Genomic DNA, 18620 nt, shown 5'->3' on the forward strand with positions numbered 1-18620 from the left:
GCTAGAGCCCATTCGAAGTCATGTTCCCATGCTGGCCACTGAAGATGTCCTCCCCCACTTCTTCTGTAGCAAGTATACAGGTCCAAAGGTTAGTATAGAGACACAGCTTTTGGTGTCCTCTGTGTGCTGCTGCTTTAGGTGTCCTGATTACCTGCCTTATGCTTCCTTAGCCACTATTCAGTGAGTAATGACAAATTTGTGAGACTAAACAGACCATGACTGTAATGTTCCCTCAGTGATGACGATTAGTTGCCAACATTCTTCATGCTTTATCTGCAATCAGTATGTTTTACTCTTTCTGTAATTGCACCTTACTATTATTATTCCTGCCTTTGCCACCCCAAAATAAGACATCTGCAATGGACTTTACACAGATTCAATCATCGACGCACCTGGAAAAGGTCCAGATTATACTCTTATGAGAAGGAAGATTCCAAAGACGCTTGATCACAAATCCTTGTAAATGGGTAAGTAAAAGGAAATTGAAGAGTGTGTATTTCTAGGTACTGAATATTTATAGGAGTATTAGACTGTAGTAGTGTATTCCCTCTAAAACATAAAAGCCTATCATTAATGATTAAAGAAGTAATCCCTGTTTTCATTAAAAAGAGGCACATTTCCAACCTTCATTTTTCAAAGAAATATTTGAAAATGTGAATCAAGCATAATAAATGGAATGTCATTTGCCTGAGTCCACAGAGACTGAAGTAATAGCCCCAGGCAGCTCAGTGCAACATTAACTGCCAGACACACTTCTCAAGGAAATACAAGGGGACTGTGTGTGTGTTTGGCGACACAGAGTGCAGCGGGCTCTGCCCTCCCACACACCCAGAGCAACTCACTTGCTAAAGCTTCTGGGGCCCCTCTGTTGCCGCCCCTACCGCTCTGGGATGAAACGCAACAGTTGTTGACGAGATGGATGCCTTGCTGCCACACGTTGAGAAAACTGTCCCAGGTGCCTGTTCTTCTTCATCTGAGTGGTGCAGAGGGTTATGGTCTAGAGTAACAAGAACGAATATATACTTTTATCTCCAGAATATGTCAGAGGGCAGTATGCGTCTTTGTGGCTCTAAAAAGCAAGTTCTAGCACATCCAAAGGCAGAAGATAGTCCAAAATGTAAAGGAATCTTTGCATGACAAATCTTTTGCATCTGCTGTTGACCAGTAGAATTGAGAAATACAGAAAAGCAACTATTTCATAACATGACAGAGCTCACTTAGAAGATACTTCTCAAGACAGTGTCAAGGATTGCACCAAACCACAGAGATAATAAATATGTTCATTTCTGTGGTTGCCTAAGGTCCAAACTCTTGTCTGAGCAGGGAGCACAAGCTTCAAGCCCAGAACCTGGGCTGGGAAATCACTAGAAGATAAAAAAATCAATGACCAGTCTTACATACATGAATTAGGACACAGAATTTTTTTATTGCTTTAGTTATATTTTGTTTGCATTTATATGAGGACTAGGATATTACTATCACTGTGTTTGAAAATGGATCTAAGCATTATGCAAGACATACTCTGGAATAAATGAGTCGCCCTGATATTTCAAAGCATCATAGACCCTAGGATTTAGATGAAAGAAAGGCAAGTTTAAGGTTGTATCCTATAGATCAATAAGTAGAGAATACTCTAAGAAATAGAATTGTGCAGATAGATTTTTTTTTTTTAATTTACATCTACATCAGAAAAGTTTAAGTCCTATGTGCAGTGATTTTATGAGTGTAATTTGATGGGATATGTAGTAGCCCAAAGATGATGCTATCTGCAGCCAGAGCAGATGAGCAATGATGTCACAATAGTAACATCTGCAATGAGTAGAACAGAACAGATTTTGTAGCAAAGAACAGTGTGATCTATAGCTTTCATGATGCTGACAACATTGGACTGGATGGCAGGTTAGGTGCACATCCAGACTGGACTTCTGAACATGGAATTCTCTAGACTGAAGCACATGTAGGTGGAAAAAGGATGGCTTTCTGAGTCTAACTTGACCTGGGAGTAGAGCCTTAGGTGAATAGTCCTCTCTCTCTCTCTCTTCACTCATTTTTGACATATAGTCGCTCAGGTTTTCTAGCTTTCCAGGGGTTGCTGACTGTTTGGTAAGTGAGAAACAAAATGTTTAGAAAGGTTCAAATTGAGGTTTTCAGGTTCATAGACAATATGCTCAGTGAAGATCCAAATGATTCTTTTATTTATCCTAGAAAAGATTCCTCACACTGACTGAATTTGACTGTTTCTGCCATTACATCCTGCACATGAATTGTTCCTCCTCCTGATGCCAAATTTCTTTGTGGGCATGAATTCTACACATGCTAATGTAAGACATACACATGAAGTCTTTGTCTGCTATTTGGGCAGTATCCTTTACCTGGGAGTGAAGCCTATTTATCCCTAGTTGGATTGTAACAATAAAAGTGAGTCAAACAAACCATTCTGCAAAAAATAGTGGTGCAGCTATGGCACAGCAGACATATTTGCATATTTATAGGGATCTTTTCTTCTTGCTTAAGAAGCTTTGAAATTTCTGGTTGCATGTACTCAGAACTGTACAAAATCTGCAGCATACTTCACAGGCCAACAAGTTAGACCATAGCAACCACTAAACCAAATTCCTCTCTCTGCCAAAGACAGACAGAAACATAGCATTAAACATACAATGCCCTGATGACGTTGTGCAGAATGCACCATCACAGTATGATGGGATTACATCTGGTGCTTCAGATGCAAGGAAAAAAAAAAGGTTTGTCAGGAGAGGTAACACAGCTCATTTGACAAGAGAACTGAATGGTATTGGCTAATTAATACTAATGCTCATTTATGTCACCTGTTGTGAGCGTACTAATACTGTGTTTGACAGTAACATTTGTTGAAATGCCATAGAAGAGACTACAGGAGAAGCTGCTAAACAGATCTTGGTAAAATGATGGGAATTCCAAGGAGACTGATTGATTGATTGATTTTATATGCAATAAACTGTGCTACTCCAGCCTGTAAGAAAGAGAAAGTTGAACTGGGGGGGGTGGAGGAAAGAAATAAAATACAGTGGCCTGAGAAGTCTGCAACAAATTCCAAGAGTCAAGAAAGGTTGTACACAAGTTAGTCTCAGCTAAATGAACAAGTACATTTTTCTGTTAGTTCCTTTGTAAGGAATAATTGGCATTTTTGTATCTTATTTATTTGCATCTGCCAGAAGACATCAAAAAGTTAGTTTTAAATGCTATACTTAGAGTCAATATATTCTTCAGTCTAGGTTTATGATCGGAGTGGTATTTTAATTTTGTTTTTAATGTGCTTTTAACATCACTGGAGCTCCCAGGATTCACATACTTCTTCCTAGAAAAGCAAAATAGGCTTTTCCTTTTCTTTAGTATTTGGTTACCCCTATCTCTATGCTAAACCAGAACAAAAGAAGACGGTTGTCTTACCCTCTTTAATGTGATTTACAGTCATTGGAGCATACAGCTTTCTTCCAGATAAGCCTTCTTCCTTACTCAGCCATTTCACCTGTTGCTCTGTAACTGCTTTTCCCAATCTTCTGAGATCAGAGTCTGCTTCATGATAAAAAGGCCTGTGCACTTTAAAATTCAATTAAAATTCTCAAATATAGATCTAAAATGCAGTCTAAATTGCATTTTTAAGAGAAATGTCACACTTCCATATTAAGGAAGGATCTGTGCTGAATTTTATTTTGGGATTTGAAATGAATACAGATGATTCCTTTTCAAGTTCAGCAGTATATTACTGAATTGTGACCTTTTAAATGTTTGCTATTGTACTTTCAGCAAGGCATAGGCTCTTTAGATCCTGGTTACTCCTTAGTAAATTTTGAATTCCCGAAGAGATTTCTCGGTCTTAGCTCCTTGAATGGAAAGAAGGGGAAGAGAGAGAAGGGATGATACCCTCATTATAAACCTTCACCTCATTCTGACACTCCCTGTAAATCAAAAATATGATAATACTTAAATTACACAGGTTTCGAATAATTGCTCTCCTCCTGTAATTTCTCAATAAATATGATTAACATTTGCCACAGAAACTCATGAAAAGCTCTCTTCATTAAATAAGTTTATCAAAAGAAGTACAGAAATAAAAGTGGTGGCTTTATGAAAGTAAAATTAATAGCAAAACCTCAAAATTATACAATTTTAAAGTTAACCCACAGCTTTTTTTCAATCACATCATGCGTGCAACAGGAAGAAGCTCACGTTGAATAAGCAGGAAAACAGGAAAGGCCAGAAATTAGGACCATCCCTTAAGACACTTTTAGTGAGCAATGGAAAGAATTCTTATTCATAGGGACAGGTGAAATCGGGCACATGGGAAAAGTGACCACAGTGACACATTGAGATGTTTCTTCCTCTGCTGGATTCACAGGCCTTGTGAATTTGATTCCAGCATATTGGCACAAAGGGGTGAAAAGAAGCTCTTTAGTAAATGCAGATTCATTTGGGTTTTTTCCTTAGCATCAGAAAGCTTCTGTCTTAGAGCGCATTATTTAATGCGCTTCAGAAGACAATCAAAACAACTCCATCAAATGGAACTTCAGAAAATATCTCATTTATCATTTTGAAATGTGACAATACATTTTAAGCAAGGATATTCAAGTGGCTCTCTGTTTCCCAGTGGTGATGATTTTGGTCTTAAATATTAATGGCTATGCTGCACTTTGTGATTGATATTTAACAGCAGAGGACATGTTCTTGGAACCGTAAGTTAGTCACCTGTGCTTTCGGTTATCATGAGTCATATTTTCATCTAATTCAATGGTAAGTTACTTCTTTGAGGAATATGAATGCTATTCAGGCTTTTGCTTTTCCACTGTCTCTGCAGGGCTGTCTCAGGTATCCTGACGGCATCTGTTATATTTTCATTTTATTCAAGTAGAGGCAGACTAATATCTTACTAGGGAATAATTTCAGAGTCTAGATGGAAAATCTCATTAAATTCGTTGCTGTTGCTTTTCCTGTCCTCTCCATGCACTAGAATTTTTGAGAGAACAGTTATAATGTCACAAATCTGCTGATTTAATTTGAGATCAGACAGCTAGCTTGTCATGTAAGTGTTCTACAACTGCCGACCAGACAGGAAAAAACTGGTTCTTAATTTGCTAGGAAATAATCTTGTAGTAAGTCAGCTTTATATTTGGTGTATGAGGAAGCCTGCATAGTCATCTATCATCTCTTTGCAGTATAACTGCTGCTTACTGTACAAATTCGGACCTTGATCCAGATTCAACTGCAGATTCACTCAAACAGGATGTTGCTTGGCGCCCTGCTAAATTTGAGGGTAAATTGAAATGAATACTGTGGATGCCCTTTACACTACAAGTCAGACAGATTTTTATCTAGTGGTATTATTTTCTAACTAGCGTGGTAGATATCTAGCATTCATAAAGGATGTGTTCTGGCATGGAAAGTAATGAAAAATGTGACAAGGGTGAATTCAGGCCTCACTTAGATCTTATTTTTTGTTAACTTGCCCATAGAAGTCCTGTTAGTTGAAATGCCTGTTGCAGAGGTCATATGCTCTTACCAAAGCACAATTAATGGGACTGGGAAATTGTATCAAAGTGAACATTCGCGGGCAACCTTGAAAGTACAGAAGTCTTAAGGAGTGAAAGAAACCCATATTATTTCTATATACTGTCTTCCTGCTGTTACTGGCAAACTCTGGTTTTCAACTCTTCTTGATAAATGCTGTGTCTTCAACACTTGAACTGCACAACTGCATGTCAAGTCCTTGAGGTTTGTCTGTCACTGTTCAGTGATTAAATTCTGTTTTCATTATTCACATATCTACTGAAATTACACACTTTTTTGTCTTCTTTCCATGCAATAGTTCAATGCCTTCATGTTATAAATATGAGGTGTAGAAGATGACTCTTCTGATAACTCCAAAGTGTTTTTCACTTGTGTGTGAGACAAGTAGATCTGGCTCACATTGGCCACAGCAAATTGTAGCACAGTGCTTTACTCAAGGTCCTTATTGCAAGAAAGCACCATAATTTTTTTATAATCCACAGTATTTAGCCTCTTTCTCCAGATGAAACAGATCTGTGCCTTCACAGGTCAGTAGTTAAAGTTAAAAATATTGTATTTGTTTTGGCTTGATTTGCCCATGCTGCTTTCCACACTCTAAAAGCATAAGTAATTGCATTTTGTACTTTGCAAGATAGAAGATATTGGGTTCACCACAGTACTTCCAACAGGAGAGTGATAATGCAGCCTCGTACCTCCATCTGCTCACTGTATGTGCTAGATGTGCTAGATCATATCTCCCTGATCACTTTTTGCAGCCAAGGGAACCGCCAAGTCTTTGTCATTGGAGAACTCAAGTTGGACAACCCACCTCTGCAGGGACCCCTATCAACCAGCCAGATAACCTCTACCTGGGGAGATCTTATTTTCACTTTTCAGTACCTTATTTTAATGTCCTGTCAAAAAGCTTTCTAAGGTATTTTTGCTTCCTATGAAACGTGTCTTCTAAATTATTATTTCCTCCCAGAAAACTTCACTTTCCACACTACAAGTTTCACAGCAAAGCCCCTATTTACTAAAAGCTTCTGTCTGCCCTGTTTCCAGACTTTAAATGCCACTTTGCATCTTGCCTTTACAACAGCCAGGACCCCACCTCTTATCTCCTGCCCTGCATGCATTCCCCAGCTGCCTGGCTGCCTCTCCTCCCCCTTGCTCTGCACACCCTACCCAACTGTTTGGTCTCTCCAGGAGTGGTTGGAAATGAGAAGTCGGCAGCAACAGACCTGCCTCCTCTTGGTACAGCCCGTGGTGTGCTCTGATTCTGCTCCTCACATTTGCTGCATTCCCCAGGGAGGTTTTGGAGCCTTTAGCATGCTTTAATAACACACCTGGTCTTTAGTATTCAGACATGAGTGCTGTGCAACATCTGCAAGGGATTTTAAAATTAAATTACTTTTGAAAACATCTAATGGATAATTTGCTAGATACTATAACACACTGTGCCCCCCAAATAAGAGAAAAATTACCCTTTGGAATCTAGTTTGGTTAAAAAAAAATATTATGAAGGTAAGCTCTGACTGGTTTCCATGGCTACCATCTACTGTACATCAGTATTTACTGTGACCAGCATTTTAAATGGCCCAGGGTGAGTCCTCAGTACACAGATTCTCACCTGTGACATACCATGTGTCACATTATAAAAGCGGTTTCAGCTGCTGACTGTGACATTGAGATTTGCTGTTATAAAATATTGAATAAATTAAATTGCAAACAAATATTATCTTTGGAATGCAATGCAGTCAGCTGAACAGCAAAGTTATAAAATGCCACAGTAAAAAATTAATGTTCACATCTGCCTGTCTTTTTACTATAGGTAATATACTCTTTTCTTACAATACAGCTTCTAATAATTATGATGTCTGCTCAGAGAAAGGTGCTGTAATTGTTTTCTTACAGTAATGTACGCACATTTTCTTGTGTGTTAATTTCAATACAGACACTATGATCATAATGGTTGAATCAATCTCCCCATGAAGTTCTGTCAAGAATAACATCATCTCAAGACTGCTGTCAGTGTCTAGATTTTATCATCACACACCTCTGTTCCCTTGGTGAGGCACTGATTTCTTTATTTCTTAGGGTCTGAATTATTAGAACCCTTGAACTTTATTCATTTTTTTCCATTGACAAACATTTGGAAATGAAAAATTCAAGCAAGAAAGAGATTTCTTAAAGTTTTCTAGTCCCATGATGAAAGATGTAGTCCAGCGTGTTAAACAGTCAACAGACTACCTTCTCCCCAGCTAAACGCTGGCTGAATAATTGGTGCCCCAAATAAGTCCTGGTACAAACCCTTGGAGCAGTGAGATGAACTGAAGTTAGCATTTTTGCACGTGTTCACAAATGTGTCTCTTTACAACTAGAAAAAGTATTTCTTTTTTCCCCCAGCCTTACTATCTGTCCAGTTTTGAGGAGGTCTCTAATGTACCTCTGATATTTTACTGTGCTCACACAAGCAGAAAGAAGAGTCTTCTCAATGCTCACTGCTTATTCTAAGTAACTGATCATTATGAATCCACTGGAGCTTCATTACAACAGGACCAGGCATAATAAATTTGCTCAGTATTCATACAGATGTCTGAGGCAACTGCTGGGGAGTTATTTGGTGTTGGGTGAGCATTAATAAGAAAATGATTTAGATGAAATGTTGCGTAGTAATGAACTCTATATTAGGCAAATCAGATGTTAATGTTAACAGCATGCTTTTTTAATATTAATATCTGCAATAACCCGCCTCATTTCTTTTTCAGCCATGAAGATATTTCCCATAATGAAAACATTACATTTACATCACTTTGACCTTTCTATATCAATTAGTTTTTCGCCTTTTCTCTTATTAAGTTGTATGCAATGCTTCCAGTTTGTCAGAAAATGGGGGTCAATGTCATCTTAGATGGCTTGAAAAAAGCTTTTACCAGTGATTGTTTGGACACATAGGGCATTCTTAGAAGATGCTCACATTCAGCCTTTAATATCCCAATACTATTAAGTTCCCTGTGCACTTAGTCATGAGTTGAATAAAGGAATACCTTTAAATAGTTACCTCTTTTCTATCGCATACTAAGTTCCTCACTCCTGAAGTGTATTTGTGATGTGCAACACCTAACTCATTCCATGCACAAAAGAACTAATAAGAATACGTTGAACCTACCCAGTGGGCAAATGATAAAATCAGTAATTATGTTAATGACACTTAAGGCACGGTAACTCTGAATACTTAAAATCAGAGGTCTCTGCAAATGAGTAAAATGGGAGAAAAGATGAAGAGAGATTTAAAGCACGACCGATGTCATGTTTTCACTGTCAGATATGCTTACTGCCAGCGCTGACCGCTGAGGGCTCCAAGTGGAGGTTAAGGCATGTGTGTCCTGTTCCCTCTACCCACATTCCTTAACTTGAACTTCTACCCAGTGTCCCAGCTGCAGGAAGCTGCAGAGGCTGTATTACTTCTGACCCTCTGCCTGACTAGTGCACAACAGTATTTGGAAGGAAAAGGGAACAAAAAAAATGTTAGTTACCTGGTCAAGGGAAACCCCATGTGAGAGGCTGGGCTGCTGCATCTCACACTAAATGCATACAGAAAAATATTCAATGAAAAGAAATCCCCATTCTCCTGAGAAAGATATAACATAGCTAATCTCATTGAGAGGAAATAAGTTGAAGTTTTGTTAAAAATCACAGGGATCACTTGAGGGCTACAAGCTGTCAGATGGAATGACTATGAGTGAACACGTTTGCCCAAAGCCTGTAAACCCTCGGTAGAAGCTTTTGGTCCTGTTTACCATACGGTTCCAGGCAGTTGCAATTCATCCAGGCCAGCATTTTTGACAGGCAGCCAGATACCTTCACACTTCTACTCTGAGAGGCTTCAGAGCTGAATGCTAAGCAGTGAGCATCGTCACTCCGCAGTGCATTTGACACTGACACCCCCCAGTGAAACCATGCAGCTTTGAATAAGAATAAACTAGTAGACAGGGGTGTGGAGAACAGCTAGGTTAATTGCTTTGATCAAGAAGGAATCTATTTACTTACAGGGACAGCTGCAAAGTCTGACACAGTAGTGGAGGTGGGAAACTGCCTTTATTTTATTACGTGCACACCGACAGCGCGTGACCCCGGCAGGGTGGCCAGGTATCTGTGACTGAAGTTTTTGTAGCAGCCAGAGCTACGCGTGACCTAGACTTGTTTGCTAGGATGGATTTATCAACCTCCACAAGCAGTTGTGGGTCTTGTCAAATCTGCTGGTGACTAAATGTCCACAGACCATACTGTTACCATTTGCTTAATTGATTGTGTCTGGGAACAGAGTTCATAGCTACTGAAAGTGATCTTATTGGGTGTTACTTCTCTATCCTACATGCAGTAGTGCCTGGATTGACACATCAGAGACAAGCCTGCTGTTCCTTGATCCAGAGTCTTAGATGAAAATCTAGTAAATTCTAAAGTTATTTTTGTTATGGCTTTTTACGTTTTTACAAGTAAGTGATACTACTTACATACCTGTCAGATATGTTCTGCTCAGAAAATAGATATTAAAAAATGCTAGGAAACTTATAGCCACTTGTAGAAAATGCAATAACTTTGCTCACTTATACCCACTTCAAGTTAAAAAAGAAAGGCAAAATTCTCAGTGATGAAAAAGACACATGTCCCACTGGAAGTCTTTCAACCTTGTACATGCTTCTCAGATACTTCTAACAACCTTTTTTATAGCATTTGTCTAAATAAGTCACTAGAAAAATTTAAAAAAACCAAACAGTGGGTAAACAGGTTTTAGCTATCTGAGGGGATTCATGGGAATTAATGTTATTCATGGGATAATAAAACAAATGCATGTGTGTGTATGTATAATACATGCGCATGTGTTTATACATGCATATATATATAACATTTATGCATGAATCAGCAGCTTTTAAGGGAAGTAGAATTTTTAATATCTCTGTTATTAATTACATAAGATAGCACATAGAGAGCTGAGGACATTGCAGCTAATAGCAGGCTCTCCATTGAGTTCACAGGACTTTAGATCAGGACCCAAAGTATTGCACTGCTGCCCTTTTCCCTAAATGTTCTGTGAGCAGTGACTCAGGTAGGATGTTCATCCAAAGCATTTCAAGAAGAGACAGTAACAAATATTATGCAAGGCTAAACAGAGGCAATCACTATTTTAGTAGTGTTATCAAGACAGAATGTAAGGTTGTTAATGCATCTGACTAGGTTTTATCGTGTCTGATGGTAATAATTTACTTTCAATAGACTTAATGGCCTGAGGTATTATGCTATTATCGTGTCAGTGCTGTATTAGGAAAGAATGCTAGTTTGAGTGCCAGCAGCAGTTTAGTCAGAAGAGTTTCTTTGAAGACCATTATATTGTATGCTATAGAAAATGATACGGCATTGTTATTTATAAGGACATAAGAAAAAAGAACTTCAGTACTGTGTTAATAGCCATTTTCCTAATTCATGGTCTCTAACGTAGTAACTCTGAATGTTAGAGTGAGTGGGAGAAGATTAGCTTTGAAATGGGGAAGAATGAGAATTTATTTTAGATGAAGAAGAAAAGCTGTAGAAAGAGTGAAGGCAGATCCTCTAGAACTTGCTGACATCTTTTACAAAGCACAAGTTTGAATATTTTTATTTTAATTTTTAAATAAATTGACTTTTGTGTTTATTAATTTTGTACTTCAGTCAGAGAAATTTGATTAACTATAGGATGCGCAGCATGATTTAGGTTAAAGATGCAAAGTTTTACTTATAAGCCAGAGCCAATTGTGCGAACCCGCATGATGTCAATACAAAACATTTTTGCATGTGCTAAAGTGGTGTGAGCTGCTGGCTGCCTTGCAGGGAGCCATTGCATCTTTTACAAGGGACTTCAGTGGGGGATGTTGTCAGTATGGGCTTCCTAACAGACAGGGCTGGATGCAGGGCCAGATGTGGCCTTCTCAATAATTAGGAGGGCAGCAAAACAGCACAAAGCAGCATTTCCTATCGTGTGACTGGAGTATGTGCCACACATGATAATGATAATGCTAATAGGGAGCTACTGTCCCCATAGCACTTCTGACAAATTTGTTCCGGCTCACAGAGGTATCTTCTCTTTATGCTACATTTACCTCCCTTGGGTCACTGTGGGATCTGTCATGCAGGTCCGTATCAGGCATCTGGTGTCTGATTAAAGTGATTATTTCAATTTCTAAGGCTACTGCTAGACATCTTCTGCCAGCATTGAGTACTTATAAGAAGGATCCCAAGAGCTTAATCATCTCAAACAGATTTTAAATTATTGATTTTTATATACAAGTAAAGTCAACAGGAATTTATTTAAGTATATAGTTTTTATTCACTTCTAATGGCAACTTTTAAAATTCAAATGGAGAATTTTCCATATTTAAACTGGAAAACTATCAGCTTTTCAGCTTCCGCTTGCTACTGTAGGAGAGGTGGTATGGAAAGGCTTAACATTGTCTCATTTCAGTTTCATATCATCCGATAACCCTTCTAATCGGTGAGGCTTCATGGCATCACCTTTCTATAAATACATATTCCCTGGGAATCTATTGGGACAGGACTCAGGTGCTCTATCTCCTTCAATTATATCGTTTGATACAGTATGTTTGCGCGCTGCCTGCAACAGCTGAGGTATCTGCATGGCCCACCCTTCCCCACGAGAGGATTGATGTCCTGAGGACGGTGCCTCCGGGCTGCATATGGGCCAGACATGTAGGAACAAAGGTACGAGTCAGCTAGCGCAGGTGCTGACCACAGCTGTGGGGGCCGCAGCCCTGGCTGGGGACACCCATTGTGGAACCTTCTTACAAAAGCTTGATGTTAAGAACCTCCCGTTGTATGTGCACAGAGACGAAACTCCAAATTAGGTAGCTGAAGATATATAACCTGCAATCCTTATCCTTCTTGGCAAGGGTAAGTGGGCATTTTCTATAGCGCCCAGCTGGGCTATGCTAACACTTTTTGCATAATGGCATTCTCTGTATGTACACACTACATTTTTATACATATGCCTTATTTTTTTAGCCTATATAAAAATATTCAGAACATCCTGATCTACCTTTCAATCTGATTTTGATGATTTTCAGTTAAACCTGTAACATGATGTACTTTAAGTGTAAATTATCTTGACATAATAAAAGAATTAAAGTGAACAAGGAAAAATATACTTTAATTATTTTTGTGTGCATGTTAACCCTCCTACTGTTGCATTTAGCTCAGAGAAAATAAGCTATCTGCCTCCAACGTGAAGTAATTTGCCCTACTAGAGTAATCGAGATATTCCCAAAGGTAAGCTACTGCTCTGGAAAAAAGAAAACAGCATTAGACATTTAAAGCTTCAATGGTTAAAACGTTTTCTTCATAAATATTAAAGCCAAGCCAAAGCTTCTAACTCTCCCACTCCTGTAAAGGATGGTGTTCAATCACAGTGGAGCAGAGAGGGTGTCAGTGGAGATGCTGGAAAGGATCGATACAGTTCCCTAGCAACAGGGCTACGTGCCTGGGGTTCCTGCATCCGCAGGGACCCTCCTGACCCACTAAATCAAGGCAGCAGTTTTGCCTCTGCTGCCATTGTGCTAACTTGGAGCAAACATTTCCACCGCTCTTATTTCTCAGATCAAACCAGAGATAAGAGAAACAAGTAGCAGTGGGGTGGGAGGAAGCTAATTATATTGCTTCTTTAAAGATACAAGCGTGTTGTCTGTCAGGATAATCCTTTAAAGAAAGATAGCTTTATGAAGGGAAAGAAACCTCAAGTGCACTGATACAATTATTGCTTTCTAATATCAAGTGACAGACCTAATGTTTTCGTATAGAGCAATCACAGTCCGTAGCCATGGAGTATAGCTTGTGAGCAGAGGTTATAGTAACCGTGCTCACAGGGCTGCATAATTATTATGGTCTGACGGAAAATGCAGGCAGTGAAAAGCATGCACGGCTTCTTTATTTTGCCATTCTTTTAACCTTGTTGAACTTTACAATTTAATTGTGGGTGATACCTTAAAAATAATTTTGTCTCTTATTATGAAATAGCATTTTCAGGATTCTTCCATTCTACATGAGAAAGCACTGACTCAGTATGCATGGGTTTTTTTTCTTCCCTGTGTGTTCAGAGCCAATATAAGGTCCAAACAGAGTATCTGGTTTGGTTTCAAATTTGGTTACCTAACCAAAAAAAAGAGAAGAGAGAAGAAGCAGACAGCTAAAAGTCAACTAAGATTAAACCCAGAGGCTTCCTGAGACCATTATTTTGTCAGAAAGTTGTAGAATGAAATGGAAAACATATGTTTTGTATCAGGATAAGAAGCATATTTTACTACTGTTATCACAGAAGTATGTGTTAATATTGATATCGCTGACAAATTTAATGTGATTGCATTATTCTTCTTCAAATGTAGTATCATGAGTATATTGCCTGTATATTTTCACTCTCTCTTGTTTTCTCTCTCTTCTCCTTAAAGAAAAACCCCAAATCTTCCAGTGCTGTGTTAGATACAGGTCTGTCTGACCTCTGCATGAAATGGCTAGGCCTCCCATAGACAGAGATACTGGATAGCAAAGAGAGCCAATTTCAGCAGCAAGGCTCCTCGCTGTTAAACCTATTTTTCAAAACATCATGGGCTGTTTGTAAGTTGAGACTCACTCTTGTCTTGACCTTAGATTTTTTCTTTATTACAAAGTATGCTGAAAATGCAAGAAGGCACTGGAATCATTAATTGATTCCTTTGAGTGGTTATGAAGATCACCTTACAGAGACTGGCTTGAGCTGCCTTCACAATATAGTTGTACGTAAAAACATTCATATAGCTTAGAAGTTCTTCAAAATCTGGGCAAAAATGCTGCTGTAGATATACCAAGTATTCAGACTACTGAGTACCTCAGAATAGATAGTTAATATTTACACAGGTATCTTGTTTCTCCTACATTGAAGTAATTTCAGTACAGTATATTAAAAGCAGAAAGACTGAAGGTCGTAGAAGCATTGTTGGTGCTTTATTCTTGATTATCCCTATGCTAAGTGAAATTGTACAGATGTAACTGAGAGTCGAGTTGAGTTCTCAGCCACAGAAGAAGTTAAATTTTTCATCTTCTGAGGCCTATGGCCATAGGCCATTAATTTCAGAAGGAAGTCTCTGGCCAGCATCCCTGTTGAGAGACTAAACAAGGATAACAGCTGTTGAAATAAAGACCAAAATCCAATGAATCCTGAATTATTTTTTTAAAAAATTAATATTATAATAGCTTGGGCTATTTGCTTATCATTTCACTGTGCTAGCGTGCAACTCCTCCTATTCTGAGAGAGAGATGAAGGCCAGAGCAGTATCTCTCATTAACCTTCCTGTTTCCATGCTGCACAGCAGGACAGGGCAGGGTTGCATTACTGTGAATCCCTGGACAAACGTTATCCCACAGCAGTTCCTCTCTGTTACCCAAGGAATGGGGTTTTACATTTTGGATCTTGGCTATGGTAAGATTTTTGACACAGGACCTGTATGGTCATAAAGGCTGACTGCTGCTGATACAAAGAAGTCTCATAAAGCTCTGACTTGTCTCTACCTGTGCAATGACTTCTACAGTGAGTCCTAAAAATATCCCAAAGGACACCAGGATTTTCCTTGGCCTTAGGAAAACTTTGGCTTTAGCCAACTCTCTGCCTTAGCAAAGGGGCATGCTAGAAGCAATGGGTTTTATTAGAGCTCGCCCGTTCCTCACCAATATAATCACCCCAAAGTAGTTCTGCCAGCTAATATAGACGAAAGCAGACTTGGCATCGTTATAACCTATGGTGAGGGGAAAATGACTATCCCTCCATCTTCTACCACACTGGAGAAACGATGAGAGAGAAAAATGACTTTCTCTTCCATTGCAGTCTTGTTCCAGGTAGGCTTAGCTGGACACCCGTATCAGACTCTGGATGTGGGCTCATCAAAATCTGTGCTCAACACATAGCTAGCAGCTATGACCCAAAAGGGAAAGGAAGGCCATTTCTTATATAAATTCATCTGAAAAAATAAATAGTCTGGGATAGGAAAAGGCTTTTTTTTTTTTTTTTTTTTTTGACAGTCAAACATCTTGGCAGATCCACTGTGAAAGATGAAAAAAACTCCCATGCCTCCAAAAAGCTACAAGAGTAATTGAACAATTTGGGCTCACTGAGGTGTGGAGGGCACAGCTAGGGAGTGCTGGCACGATTCTTCAGGGCCTGACAGCTCCTCGGGAAGAGTCTATTTTTCAGTAAGCTGCTCATTAATCAGGATTCACTGTAACACTTGGGGTAGCCCCAGGACCTTAATTGATTATCTTTTCTCAGTAGAAAGCTAGGCAGTCTAGCAAAATACAACCCTGGTGCACACACCAGGGTACCCCCCCAGCATTGGGTTGTGTTTTACGGGGTGTAAGGCACTTCCTGGGTGCTATATGCAGTTGAAGTAAATGTTTGTTTGAGGATAGTGAATAGTCAACAGCCAGTAAAACATTATGGACCACCTATTTAGACAAAATAAAATCTAAAAAATGGCCCATAAAAGTAATTCTGTTCCAAAGAGTCAATGGGAAGAGGGAGATGAGGCACCTTCCTAACATGACTCAATGCCCTCTCAAGCTCAGCATAAGATGCCTATATCCCATCAGCATCCTGTGACTGCTGATGGGTACTGAGCAGTACGTTCCTCTGTCAAACAGCATCTCTTGAGTGCCTCTCAGGAATGGGTGGTCTCAGCCCTGCACCCCTACAGCTGCCCCAGTTCCCTCTGCCAGCTGAGCAGCCCAGGCCCTGGGCAATGCTGAACTCTCCAACCTTTTTACCCTTCCTTTAGGCTACTGTGCTGAAAAGAAAGGATTTATAAGAACATACATAAAATAAAGAGCTGGGCTCATGAACTCACTGATGGCAGTCCCTGTGGTGGTTGTATTTTATTCAATGACTTCTCATACAGCATGCATAAGCAGTTCCTCCTGAAGATACTAATCCTCCAAACTCTCAGGGGACCATCTTTCTACAGTGGGCTGTAAAGACTTTGAGATACATGAATGCAATGGTAAAACAGGTGCTTCCAAAACCTTGGACATATCCAAGAGTAGAGGCTGCAGTTCTGTCTCTATGTTTCTAGACTCCATAATTCCTGATTATCTGGTCAACTATCATTTCTCTTTTTCTACTAACAATTTATGTGCTTAGGAAATAAAATATAATGAGAGATGTAGGCTTGATTATACTGAAAATCCTGGGGACCTATGTTAAAAATTAAGTACTGCTATTATTTTCAGGTGTCAGCATGCCAAACGTTTGTGTCATCAAATCATTACACTTTGTGAAGCATATCTTTCACTGAAGACCTATGTTGTACTGGTTCTGAAATCATGCTGGTTATATAAAGTTGAAGCACAGATATTTGTAAATACAGGATTCAACTTATTTGTTCAAAACTTGAATAAGTATTTTTTTAATATGAGTAAATTTTCATCTCTTGGGTAAGAGACACAAACATCCTGTAGCTGATACACACCTAATACCAAGTGTTCTGGTTTTGGCTGGGACAGAGTTAATTTTCTTTATAGTAGCTAGTATTGGGCTGTGTTTTGGATTTGAGCTGAAAACAGTGTTGATAACACAGGAATGTTTTTGTTACTGCTGAGCAGTGCTTACACAGAGCCAAGGCCTTTTCTGCTCCTCACACCACCCCACCAGCGAGTAGGCTGGGGGTGCACAAGGAGTTGAGAGGGGACACAGCTGGGACAGCTGACCCCAACTGACCAAAGGGATATTCCATATCATATCTTGAACACCCTTGGGTAGTTAAAATACTTCTATTGCTATTTCTTAGGAATATTGCTTTGGTTTTGTCTAAGGTTAACAAGCAATTTAGGAATATGACCCAGCCATGGGTGGCATGGCATGTGGGAAAATACGGGCAGGTATGTAGAGAACTTCTCACATCCAATGGTCTGGAACTTCACTTCCAAACAACTATAGGATCCTGATGAAGTGATAGAATGCTTGGAAAAAAAAATTAAAAAATGGCATGGCTATTCCAAAGAGGCACAACTTACCACACTGTACTGGGTCCTGGCCAGCATCTACCAGACACTGTCTATGTTATGCAGCACCCTCAGGGAGAAGACAGGGAAATCATACCAACAGACACTATGGCTAAACCAGACATTATATCAGTTGCCCCTATAACTGTGACTGGTCTGGAGGCTCCATGGTTCCTTGGCATAGATCACCTCAGGAGAGAGGGTACTTCAAAGACCCAAAAGGATACCAGCGGGCTTTTGGTATAGCTTCCTTGAGTCAGAGGCAGATTAAGATTAAACAGCTGTCTACCTTGCCTGGTCTCTCAGAGGATCCATCTGTGGTGGGGCTGCTGCAGGTTAGAGAACAGCAGGTGCCAATTGACACCATGGAAGTGCACCTAGTTGAGACTCCCTGGTTCCCATCTGTAAGTTGATTTGGCAACTGGAGAGTCAAGGAGTGATCAGTAAGACTCATTCACCCTTCAATAGTCCCATATGGCCAGTGCAAAAATCTAATGGAGAGTGGAGGCTAACAGTGGACTATTGAGGCCTGATATTATTGTTATTATTATTATTACTGTTGCTGTTGTTATTATATTTCAATTATTAAACTGTTCTTATCTCAACCCACAAGTTTTCTCACTTTTATCCCTCCAATTCTCCTCCTCCCATCCTGCTAAGGCAGAGAGTGAGTGAGTGTGTGGTGCACTGTTGCTGGCTGGGGTTAAACCATGACACCAAGTATCAGTAATAACTAGTGGGCAAGGTCTGTTACATTTAACTTTTCTGGGGTTTGGCTGTTGGATCAACAGAACCTACATTTTCTCACTCCACTACTATGAAAAAGTCTAGAACTGTGCCACGTAAATTCTCCTCTTACGTCTCCATTTCTTCCCTTGACAGGTGTCCTGGTTTCAGCTGGGATGGAGTTAATTTTCTTCCTAGTAGCTGGTCTAATGCTGTGTTTTGGATTTAGGGTGAGAATAATGTTGATAACACGCTGATGTTTTAATTATTGCTAAGCAGTCAAGGACTTCTCAGCTTGTCATACT

Source organism: Grus americana, chromosome 2, assembly GCF_028858705.1.
Source record: "Grus americana isolate bGruAme1 chromosome 2, bGruAme1.mat, whole genome shotgun sequence".
Taxonomy (NCBI): Eukaryota; Metazoa; Chordata; class Aves; order Gruiformes; family Gruidae; genus Grus; species Grus americana.